The sequence below is a fragment of the Hemitrygon akajei genome, chromosome 13 (assembly GCF_048418815.1).
Source record: "Hemitrygon akajei chromosome 13, sHemAka1.3, whole genome shotgun sequence".
Lineage (NCBI taxonomy): Eukaryota > Metazoa > Chordata > Chondrichthyes > Myliobatiformes > Dasyatidae > Hemitrygon > Hemitrygon akajei.
This window is the reverse complement of record NC_133136.1, coordinates 46,775,927-46,789,207: the sequence shown is the minus strand read 5'-3', so window position 1 is coordinate 46,789,207 and position 13,281 is coordinate 46,775,927.

The following is a 13,281-nucleotide window of genomic DNA, read 5'->3' as shown; positions in this document are numbered from 1 at the left end:
TACTAGGGAGTGCAGAGCCAAGAAGTGCAGAAATAGATAAATCTTTAGTGGAATTCAACTCCATTGCCACCCAATTAGGGCTCTCGGGTTGGCTATGAAAAAAGACCAAAAGGTAGCGCAACGTATGTTAGCTGCCCAATAATATAAATGAAAGTTAGGTAAGGCCATGCCACCCTCTTTTTTAGATTTTTGAAGATAAACTTTATTAATTCTAGAACACTTATTCTTCCACAGATATGACAAAATAATAGAGTCTAAGGAATCAAAAAAGGTTTTAGGAATAAAAATTGGGATAGATTGAAATAAATATAAAAATTTAGGGAGAACATACATTTTAACAACATTAATACGACCTACCAAGGACATAGATAGAGGTGACCATTGTGACAGACTCTGTTTTGTAGTATATAAAAGATTGGCAAAATTTTCACGAAGAAGATCTTTAAACTTCCTTGTAACTGTAATCCCAAGGTAAGTAAATTGATTATGAACTATTTTAAAGGGGAGGTCACAAAATGCTAATACTTGTGCTTCTTTATTAATTGGGAAAAGTTCACTCTTATGTAAATTAAGTTTATAGCCAGAAAACTAGCTAAATTGATCAAGAAGTGAAAACATTGGAGGTAAGGATGTGGACGGATTTGAAAGAAAAATTAATAGATCATCAGCATAAAGAGAAACTTTATGCTCAACACCCCCCCTCCAAATCCCGGTCAGTTCAGGACAGCTTCGGAATGCTATCGCCAGAGGTTCTATAGCCAAATCAAAGAGAGAGGGACTTAAAGGGCATCCTTGATGGTTGCCACGTTTAAGGTTAAATAGCTGGGATTGCTGAAAATTAGTCAAAACAGAGGCAGTAGGACACAGATACAGCAATTTGATCCAAGAGATAAAACTTTGACCAAAGTCAAATTTTTCTAAAACTGCAAAGAGGTAGTTCCACTCTATACGATCAAATGCTTTCTCCACATCAAGAGAAATAACGCATTCAGGAATCCCAGTTGAAGGTGAATATAAAATGTTAAATAAACGCCGAATGTTAAAAAAAGGAAGACGGTTTTTAATAAAACCAGTTTGATCATCAGAAATAATAGAGGGAATAACAGTTTCTAATCTATGAGCCAAAACTTTGGCCAAGATTTTAACATCAACATTAAGCAAAGAAATCGGCCTGTACAAGGAACACTCTGTTGGGTCTTTACCCTTTTTTAATAAAAGAATAATACATGCCTCATTAAAAGAGGGTGGCAATTTACCAAAATTAAATGAGTCAGATAGTACTGAGAGTAACTGAGGAGAAAGGAGTGAAGAGAATGATTTATAAAATTCTACGGGGAACCCATCAGGTCCAGGAGATTTTCCTGAAGACAATGCAGAAATTGCAAAAGATATTTCTTCTGATGATATAGGCTCATTAAGTATTGCTTTAAAATCAGATGAAAGCGAAGGAATATTCAGATTATTTAAGAAAAGATGAACAGAAATATTCTCATTCAGAGATTCAGAGGAATAAAGCCGAGAGTAAAAATTTTTAAATACGTTATTGATTTCTAAGTGATCCGATGTAAAATCCCCATTCTCCTTTTGGATCTTATTCCTTTGTTCTAATGCATACCTCATTGTGTACATCCTTCCCTGGATTGTCCTCCTAAAGTAACAAGTTTAATTGTCTTTCAACCCTGCACCAATACCCTTAAATACAGCCAAATGAAATAACGTTACTCTGGTGCCAAGGTACAAAAACATCTTTGATTATTGGAGAACCTAGTGCGATCAAACCTGCCACCATCTTACCAGAGTCCTCTCACACTTGCCTGCATTAAATTCCATCTGCCATTTTTCCAGCTGGTCCATTCGCATCCAATCCAGTAATAGATTTGACAAACAACAATGGACTCAGCTTCAATCCCTGCGGCAAACCATTGGTCACAGGCCATCAGCCTGAAAAACGACAATCCATGACCACCCTCTGGATCTACCACCAAGCCATTTTTATATCCATTTGGCTAACTCCCCCGAGATCTAAAATGGTCTCTCCTTCAGGTCCAGCCTATCATCAAAGGCTTTACTAAAGTTCAATGCCTGCCACCCTTCTCTCATCAATCCTTTGTCATCATCTCTTCAATAATTTCAATCAAATTTGTGAGACATAATGTCCCATGCACAAAGCCATGCTGACTATTCATAATAAGTTCTTGTCTTTTCAAACACAAATAAATCCCACCTCTCTGAATTACTTCCAAGAACTTTCTCACCACTGACTTGAGGCTCTCTTTTCTGTAGTGTCCTGCCTCATCCCTATTGCCTGTCTTAAAGATCCAGCATTAGTTTGAACTTCCAGTTCAAGTTCAGTTTATTGTTATTCACCGTACACACGTTGGCCACCAAAGGAAACAATTTTTCTCAGGACAATGCTGTTATATTACTGTATAACATATCAGCACATATATACAGTTATAAGTATCATTACATTATGCACAGTACACATAATTCTCACACACACAACACATTGAGCAGTGGCCAATGAGAGATCGGAAGCCTGAGAAGACGTAGCTCACTCACTTATAGACAATACATGCAAGAGTAGGCCATTCGGCCCTTCAAGCCAGCACCGCCATTCAATGTGATCATGGCTGATCATCCACAATCAGTACCCCATTCCTGCCTTCTCCCCATATCCCTTGACTCCACTATCTTTAAGAGCTCTATCTAACTCTTTCTTGAAAGCATCCTGAGAACTGACCTCCACTGCCTTCTGGGGCAGAGCATTCCATAGATCCACAACTCTCTGGGTGAAAAGATTTTCCTCAACTCTGTTCTAAATGGCCTACCCCTTATTCTTAAACTGTGGCCTCTGGTTCTGGACTCCCCCAACATCGGGAACATTTTTCCTGCCTCTAGCGTGTCCAATCCCTTAATAATCTTATATGTTTCAATCGCTTCCGCTGATTGAGTAAAAAAGGCAGCGACACGTGGCAGTTTGGAGTTTTGAGCAGCGGCCATTTGGAGATCAGAAGCCTGAGAAGACGGAGTTCACTCAGGTTTGCTGATTCAGCAGAAAAGGCACAGAGTTGTGGCAGTTTGGTCCATTGAGACAGTGGCCAATCAGCGTTCAGGATAGATTGACAAGGACAAGTTATAGTAAGGCATGAGCAAATGGTCAGACTTAGTTTTTGAGGAGTTTTTGAGGATTCAGCTCTTCAAGGCTTCAGTAAGGAGAGGCTTGTGTGTGAGAAGGCAAAAAGAACTGTAGGTATAGTTTCTCCTCCCATAGTTTATTGTTTTTCCTTTTTTATATTTGCTCAGCTAGGACAGTAGTGACGTCAACCAGGATAGTGGAATGCTCCTCTTGCGGGATGTGAGAAGGCAGGGAGACCTCCAGTATCCCTGACAACTACAACTGCAAAAGGGGAACCAGCCACAACTTCTAACACTCTGCGTTAAGGATTTGGGGCTGGAGCTGGATGAACTCCAGATCATTCAGGAGGTTGAGGGGCTGATAGACAGAACCTATAGAGTGGTACACTAGTTACACCCAAGGTGCAGACACAGGAAATTGTGTGACAGTCAGAAAGGGGAAAGAGATTAAACAGACAGCACAGAGAACCCCTGTGGCCATCCCCCTCAACAACAGGTAAACCACTTTGAATATTGTTAGGGAGGGATCACTTAGCGGAGGAAAGTCAGAGCAGCCAGGTCTCTGGTACTGAGTCTTGCTCTGTGACTCAGAAGGGAAGGAGGGAGAAGAGGTGAGCTGTAGTATCTAGGGATGCATAAGGAGAACAGAAAGGAGATTCTGTGGATGAGAACGAGATTCTCAGATGGTATGTTGCTTCTGGGTCAGAGTGACGTAGGTAGGAAGAGTGATGAGGTTCTACAAAGTGAGTTCAGGGAGTTAGGTACTAAGTTAAAGCACAGGACCTCCAGGGTTATGAACTCAGGATTGCTACCCAGGCCATGTGCCAGTGAGGCCAGAAATAGGAAGATTAAGCAATTTAACACGTGGCTAAAGAGATGGTGTAGGAGAGACATTTCTGGATCATTGGGCTCTCTTCCAGGAAAGGTGGGACCTGTACAGAAGAGATGGTTTGCACCTGAACTGGAAGGAGACTGATATCCTAGTGGAAAGATTTCCTACTGCTGCACGGTGCGGGTGGGGGGTTTAAAATAGAGTTGCAGGGGAATGGGAAGCAGAGTGCCAGAACAGATAATGGAGAGGTTAGAGTCATAGAGTCAACTTTGTTGGTATCAGAAATGATCTGGCATGTGTGGATTGTGACTGGCTGTTCTCTGTCATAGGTGTACTTGGAAAGTGGGAGTGTAAAGATGACAGGTGTAGGGTATCATGGTTTTCAGTAGAGATACTGAAGTCCTGGTCTTTTTTAAAAAAGATGTATTGAAGCTATAGGCAGGTAGGAAATAGTGGCATCACAAGTTGATAGGGACATAAAGAAAACTTTGGTACATTGACCTTCATGAATCAAAATATTGAGTATAGGGCATGGGATTTTATGTTGACATTCTATAACATTGGTGAGGCTTGACTTGTAGTATTGTGTACAGTTTTGGTCACCTTCTTACAGGAAAGCTGTAAATAATGTTGAAAGAGTACAGGGAAGATTTACAAGGATGTTGACAGGACTGCAGGACCTGAGTTATATGGAAAGATTGAACAGAAAAGGACGTTATTCATTGGAATGTAGAAGGAAAAGAGAAAATTTGATAGAGGTATACAAAATTATGAGAGGTATAGATAGGGTAAATGAAGGCGGGCTTTTTCCACTGAGGTCGGAAGGCACTACAACTAGAGGACTTTGGTTAAGGGTGAAAGGTGAAAAGTTTAAGGGGAACATGAGAGGAAACATCTTAACTCAGAGATCAATGTTTAAGAGAAGTTTGGATAGGTACATGGATGGTAGGGGTTTGGAGGGCTATGGTCTCAGTGCAAGTCTATGGGAGTGGGCAGTTTAACTGGTTCAGCATGGACTAGATGGGCTGAAGCACCTGTTTCTGTGTTGTTCTTTTCTATAACTCTATAAAGTAACATTGCCACTAATTGGTTAACAAATAATAAGCTGCATGTAGGACATAAGTTAAAAAGTAAGCAATATAATGTTACTGATGCTTCATATATGACGTGACCTGGGAGGTGGCAGGGTGCTCAGTAGTCTTACGGCCTGAGGCGAGAAGCTGCTTCCCATTCTAATAGTTCTTGTCCTAATGCTGCCGTCTTCCTACCTGATGGTAGAGGGTCAACGAGATGGTAGGAAATCATTGACAATGCTAAGGATCCTGCATGGGCCACGCTCTGGCTAAATATCTGTGATGGGGGAAGAGAGAGCCCGATGATACACTGAGCAGACCTCACAATCCTTTGTAGGGACTTGGGGTCAGATGCTTTGCAATTCCTGTACCAGACGGTGGTGCAGCTGGTCAGGCCACTCTCGATGGTGCTCCTGTAAAAATTGGTTAAAATGGGGATGGGGTTGGCAGGTGGAGGAGCCTCACTTTCCTCAAACTCCTCAGGAAGAGGAGGTGCTGTGGTGCTTTCTTGACCAAAGAGGTGGTGTTGAGGGATCAGGTGTGCATTCTCAGAAATTTGGTGTTCCTAACTCTCTCTACGGAGGGCCAAAGGTTTAGTTTATTGTTCAAGCGTCCATATACAATACAGCTCTGATATGTGTTTACTCCAGAGAGCCATTAAATACGAAAAGACCATGGGAGCTGATGAAAGAGAAGACGTCAACTCCTCCCCGGCACAAAAAAAAAAACAAAACTTGCACAGTCCAAAACTCCCCCTCCCCAACAGCAAGAAATAGCCACAATAACAATCATCAACACCCTACGCAATCCCCAACCCCCTCACTGCAGAAAAAAAAGTGACAGGAGCACCAAAGCCCCAACCCCCAACCCCCTCCTCTTACACTCAAAAACTAACAGATCACCCACACGCCAAACATCAACAAGAAAGGAAATGTTTACAAAAATGAAGGAAATCAATTTAAATAAATGTCCAATTATCACATAAATCTCAAATTATGGGAGACATATTTTTGTTTTCATACAAGGAGATCAGCCACACGAACTCAAACCTTCGGAAAGAGTGACCGCTGACCCAGTTCCTAATGCCACTGATCCGGGGCTGCACACACTGATCTGCATCTGAACGTCACCAATCTGGCTCTGTTGGGAACCATCACCAATCCCCTCCGCATTCATCTCAATGCTTCAATCTTCCTCACCATCTTTGATCTTTTCCACGAGTCAGCCATGTTCTCGGTCCTTTTCAGACCCTTGTTTCTAATCTCCATGAGGCAGTTCCCCCGAAAAAGCATAGCACTGGACCCTTTGATCGAGCTTCAAACTGTATGTCACAGGCTCCAACAGTCTCCATAACACAAGCAAAACAAAAACAACAAGCAGAAGATGTAGAAAAAGTGGAATAATTGGATAGATTTGCTATATGGGAGACTGCTGGTGCCATCTTGACCAGAAGTCAGCCATTTATGTGCAGTGAGGAGTGATCAGCCTGCACATTCCTAAAGTCCACAATCATTTCTTTGGTCTTGGCCACATTAAGACGCAAGTTGTTGTGCTGGCACCATTCTACCAGCACTCTATCTCCTCTCTGTACAGCGTCTTGTCATCGTTGTTGATGAGACCAACATTGCTGTGTCATCAGTGAACTTGATAATTCATTTTGAACTGGATCTAGCAGTGCAGTCATGTGTCAACAGTATGAACAGTGGTGGCTGAGCACACAGAATTTCATGGCCTCTTTTGTAAATTTGATATACTCCTCAGTATCACTGCGCTCTCTGATGAACTCACTAACTTCCAAGCAATATCTATTCAGAATGCACACAACTGTGCCCAAGGGATACATGGACTAAATTAACTGCTAAATTTAATACTTGATCCAGGAAAGCATTGTCAAAATCCTTGTATTATCAGCTCATGAATGCTTGAAGTGAAGGTGATTGCTTGCAAGGCTTCAAGACCTGATGGAGTGTTGGTAAGGCTCTGAAAACCTGTGCCAACCTACTACTTGATTCAGGAAAGGAAAGTTGAGGGAACACACACCATTCCTCATGAAGGGATCAAGACTAGAAAGAGTGAGTATTTTTAAGTTCCTGGGTGTCATCTCTGAATATCTATCTGAAGCCTAACATATTGATGCAATTACAAAGAAAGCACAACAGTGGCTATGTTTCATTAGGAGTTTGAGGAAACTTGGTACATCACCGAAGACATTCACAATCTTCCACAGATGCACCTTGAAAGTATTGTATTACCAATACAACATGAATTTAAGAATGTTTAAGAGGATGATTATAATCACAATTAATTCACCATTCAGATCAAGTGAACATGATCAGGACTTTACACATGCACGTGTGTTATCTTCGATTCTGTCCTAAATCTCATAATTCTGCAGCTTGCATTGGAGGTAACATTGTAGAGGAGTTGGATGGAGAAGCTAGACTTGCGCAATGCATTAGACACAGACCATTTCTTCAAACTTATGTTCATTGAAGTATGGTAATTTCTTTTTCAAAAAATGAGCCCAACATACTATTGTGTTTACTGCAGGTCTGCACGGTATCATTGATATACTCCACGGTATCACTGCACTTTGCCTTACGCTTCCCAACAGTTGTAGAATGCTTATCAATGGCCACTTTATTTGACAATTTAGATAAAATTACATGCAGGGAGAACCCTGCCATGAAACTTACAATCGTAGAAAATTAGCTGTATGGCATTTTCTGTTTCTTTAAGCGACACGGAAAACAAAGTGCAATATTGCTTTCTTTCATTTGTTATATGGCTAAGTCAGCACATGTAATGTTTGTCTTGTTCCTGTCCACGGGAATTCCACAAGGCTCAATATGGCAAGGCCAAAATTGTTCGAATATGCCTAGGATAGTAACTATTTGTTTTCAGGAACAAAACAAATATGCCTCTGCTCAATCATCCTGAAAGTCACAGTATAGATTCTAACAAACTATTTTGTTAGATTATGGTCACGATCAGGAAGAACCAGTGGTTGTAGCCACTGCAGGAGCTCTTTCATAAGATTGCATTTGAGTGGGAACATAACACGGCTACAGAGCAATGAATGCCAAGCAACAGAGCTACACATTTCTTTCACCCTATCAAACATTTACAAAACAAAAGGATTGTAAATCCATCAAATAAAAAGAAGACATATCCCGGTTTACTGCCAACATGACCATCAATTGATTGACCAGATCTCATGTGGCCCTGACATTTTTACTTCCCTTAGCATTCATTTGTTTTCATCATCATCAATCTGCACTAAATGTAAATCTGAGATTGCTTCAAAGCAGTTCAGTTTCTATTGAGATTAATGCATTCTCAGCTTTATATGTCAATGTGCTTTATTTGAAGGAAAGTATGTTAAGCTGTCCAGCAATGTGACAGCATTTTCACACTTTAGATTGTTCCTTTCACTTTTCTACCTGGCTGTGTCCCAAAGTAAACCTTCCCATTGTGCCTCCTACCATGTTCCTATTTTTCCGTAGTGAATAAAATATTCAGCTTTGGGGAAATCAAATAGAAATGAAGCTGATAAATAAATAAAATATGCATTATTCAATGCTCCCTAAAATAAGACTCCATAAGTCTATTGTTTTGATTTTCTATTAAGATCTAACACAACATTCAGGCTCAATGTACAATCTAAGTAGGATGAAATCAAATTGTTCTGGTTCCATCCCATTGATTTTTGCCTTATTGTTTTCTCAATCAAGGGAATGGTTAGAGAAAACAAGACAAAGAAACTATTTCCAGCAAACCTGTCAGAGTTCACAAATTAGCCTTGAAATTTTGGCAATACACCCTTCTTAAACATATGCACCCTGTTCCTATTATAGGGGTGTATAAAATCACAAAGGACATTGATAGAGTGAATGCAAACAGACTTTTCCCCAGTGTTGGGGATATTAAGAACAAGATAGCATGGGTTTAAGATGAGAGGGGAAATAATTAATAGCAACTTGAGGAGCAATTTTTTTCACCCAAAAGGTCATATGTATGTGGAATAAGCTGCCAGAGAAAGTGGTTGAAGGCAAGTACAATAACAACTTTTAAAAGGCAGTTGGCTAAGTATATGGATTGAAAAGATTTAGAAAAGCCAAAATTGTTTGAATATACCTAGGATACTAACTATTTGTTTTCAGGAACAAAGCAAATATGCCTCTGCTCAATCATCCTGAAGGTCGCGGTATAGATTCTAACAAACTGTTTTGTTAGATTATGGTCACTATCAGGAAGAACCAGTGGTTGTAGCCACTGCAGGAGCTAAATGCTGGGAAATGCTGGGCATCTTGTTTGGCATGAACAAGTTGGGGCAAAGCACTACTACTTTTCCCTGTGAACTCATCAAAAAAACGGGATTGAGCACTTCCTGCCACATTTCACTACAGCAAAATGTAGTTGCATTTTGACATCATTTATTCATTAAGATACAGTGCAGAATAGGCCCTTCTGGCCCTTTGAGCCACACCGCCCAGTAACCCCCCCCCCATTTAGTTCCAGCCTAATCATGGGACTATTTACAATGTCCAATTAAACCAACCAATGGGTACATCTTTGGGCTGTGGGAAAAAACGGGAGCACCCAGAGGAAACCCATGCAGTCACAGGGAGAACGTACAAACTCCTTACAGCATGCTTCCAGTGTTGCTATCTTCAGGTCACAGAGGCCTCCACTGCCTTTGGGTGTTCCATGTGTCAGGGAGGCATCTATTTCGAGAACCCCACACTCCAAATACCCTCTCATCCTTTCTTCCTCTTCTCTATTTTCTTCAATCCCTCACTGATCTCACAACTCCAAAGAGAAGCTCCCCCTCCTCTCTTATTTTCCCCTGGCATCTACATAGAAAGAACTCATTCGGCAGGCTGACTTGTTTCCCATGTGTCAGGTTGCAAATCTTGCAGCAGCTTCCTGCCGAGTCATGCATGGTGAGTTTCAATGCTTCTCAAAGGGATGAAATCTTGGTTTTTAAAGATCTTGGAAAAAACTGTTTTTATGTATTTTTTTAAACAATTTTGTTTCAGGGTCAAGGCATAGTGCCCAATAAAATAATGAAACATGTATGAGTTTACTTCAGATGAAGGTAAAGAAAATCTCTTTGTTCTCTAAGTCCTTGACCAGTGGAAATGCATTTTCTACATCTACCCTGATGGATCCATACTTACTTAAGAGCAAATAGTTTCTAAGTAAATAGATTTAGGATCCAGATTAAAGTATTTTATTCCACAAACGCAGAGGTTATGCAGATGTTGGAAATCCAGAGCAACACACACGAAATGTTGAAGGAATTCAGCAGATCAGGCAGCATCTAGGGAGAAGAATAAACTCTGGAACCAAACTGACTCTGAGTTTTAACTTTGGACTGTAATTGAAAGATTTGTCACTATTTGTTAACGTTTCCAAACATAGTGCTCCTTTGTTTCCAAACAGGTGCTCCTCACAAATAGATCTTTAAAGCCAAGTTTAAATGAAGTATTTTTGGTTGCCTTTGTACATGAATCACAGAGATCTAGGATCCCAGGTACACAACTTCTGTAGTTCCAGGCAGATTTTTGAACGGAGAAGCCAACTGTAGGGGCAAATGGTCACCTCCATGAACACGTTTTTGATCTCTTTGCAGCTGAAAGTCCACATCCTTTCTACCTCTTTCTTCTCTGAGATGTTCTTATCATATCATATTTTCCTCCATTTTTATCTGTATGGTCCTAGGCCAAGTTTCTGTGTAGCGTCAGAATATGAATTTTGAATATGAATATGAATACGAATTATTGAATATGAATCCAACAATTTTTCAAATTAAATTATTCATGAATGTATTGAAACTACATTCTTGACGATAAACTTGGATGTATTTTGTAGACTCTATTCTCAGTATTTTGTGCTTCATCTGATAGAATGCTTAAGCTGTTAGCACCTCAGAAAATATGCCTAATGTTATTTTGTGTGACAGGCTTCAATTAGATCGCATGCAGGAATCTCTGAAGTAAAAGAAATGGGCAGCTCTGACTTCACTGCCAGCTTTCAAGTGAGTGAGCTTCTGAATCCTAAGCATAAGAGATTCTTCAAATGCTGGAAAACCAGAGCAACACACACAACATGTTGGAGGAACTCAGAAGGTCAGGCAGCAACCATGGAAATGAATAAATGGTCCATGCTATGACCCTTCTTCAGGACTGGAGAGGAAGGGGTGAAGGTTCCAGAAAAAAGTGGAGGGAGGGGAAGGAGGACTAACTAAGAGGTGATATGTGAAGGCAGGTGGATAGGAAAGGTAAAAGGCTGTAGAAGAAGAAATCTGATAGGAGAGGAGAGTGAGCCATGCATCAAAGGGAAGAAGGATGGTACCAGTTGGAGGTAATAGGCAGGTGAGGAGAAGTGAGAAGCTAGAGTGGGAATAAGAGAAGGGAGAAGGAAAAAATTAGCAGAAGAAGAAGTCGATGTTTATGCCATCAGGCTGGAAGCTATTTAGATGGAATATGAGGAGTTACTCCTCATTGTGGCAAACGAGGAGGCTATAGACATACATGTTGGAACAGATTTGGGGATAAGAATTAAAATGATTGGCAACTGGAAATCCTGATTTTAGCAGGTGGAGCAGAGGTGCAGCCTCCAAATTTAGGATGGGCCTCATCGATGTAGAGGAAGACACATTGGGAGCATTGCATACAATTGATGACCCCAACAGATTCACAGGTGAAGTGTTGCCTCACCTGGTAGGACTGTTCGGGACCTTGAAGGGAGGAAGTGAATGGGCAAGTGTAGCATTTCTGTCCCTTGCAAAGATTTGTGTCAGGAGGGAGATTAGTGGGGAAGGATGAATCAACAAGAGAATCAAAGATCATTCCAATCCCTGCAGACATTGGAGGGTGGTGAGGAGGTAAAGATATGTTTGGCAGTAGAATCCACTTGAAGATGGCAGAAGTTCTGGAGAAAGAAGTGTAGATGAGGACAAGAGGAATTCGATCCTTGTAAAGGCGGCAAGAAAATAGGGTGAGCAGGGGTGTCCAGGAAATGGAGGAGATGCGAGTGAGGGCAACATCAATAGTGGAGGAAGGGAAACCCCATTGTTTGAAGAAGGACCTACACCTCTGATTTCCTGGAAAGAAAAGCCTCATCTTGGGAACAGATTCAGCAGAGACAAAGGACCTGAGAAAAGGGAATAGCATTTTTACAGGAGACAGGGTGGGAAGAGGTATAGGCAAGATAACAGTAACTGGTAGGTTTATGAAAGATGATAGCAGAGAGATTATCTCCAGAGATGAAAACAAAGAGATCAAGAAAGGAGAAATGGACCAAATGAATTTCAAGGCAGGGTAAAAGATGGAGGCAAAACTGCTGAATTTGATAAGCTCAACATGGGTGCATGAAGCAGCACCAATGCAATCATCAATGTAGTGCAGGAAGAGTAGGCAAGCATTACCAGTGAAGGCTTGGAACATGGACTGTTCTATCTAGCCAATAAAAAGGAAGGCATAGCTGGGGCTCACGTGGATGCCCATGGCTACTCCTCAAGTCTGGAGAAAGTGAGAGGAGCCGAAGGAAAAATTGTTGAGGGTGAGGACTAGTTCTGTCAGACAGAGGAGGGTCATGGTGGAGGGGAACCAGTTGGTTCTTTCATTGACAAAGAAACAGGGAGCTTTAACGCTGTCTTGATGCGGGATAGAAGTGTATAGGGACAAGAGTTCCACAGTGAAAATAAGGTGGTCAGGGCCAAGGAATTGAAAATTGTAGTGGAGATTGAGAGTATGTGAACTATTGCAGATGTAGGTGGGAAGGGACTGAACCACAGGGGATAAAATGGGGTTGAGGTATGTGGGCATGAGTTCAGTGGGGCAGGAGCAGGCCGAGACAATGGGCTACCCAGGGAGTCAGGGTTGTGGACCTTGGGTAGGTGGTACTAACAAGGAATGAGGGGTAAGGGAACTATGGTAGTAGACAGAAGTTGTCTACAGTTGAGGTTAGTGATGGTGTTGGGGACAATTTTCTGGTGGTCCAGAGTGGGACCACTGTCAAGAGGTATCTAATAGTTGTCACCTGGCCTCAGCAAGGTGGAAGTCAGTCCACTGCACAACAGCAACCCTTTGTCTGTGGGTTTGATGGTGAGGTTGGGATTGGTGCAGAAAGAGTGGAGGGCAGTGCGTTCAGAGGGGATAAGGTTCGAGGAAGAGTACAGAGTGCTGAAATTGGGCCAGTCAGCAATTAGAAATGAACAGATCCAGAGCA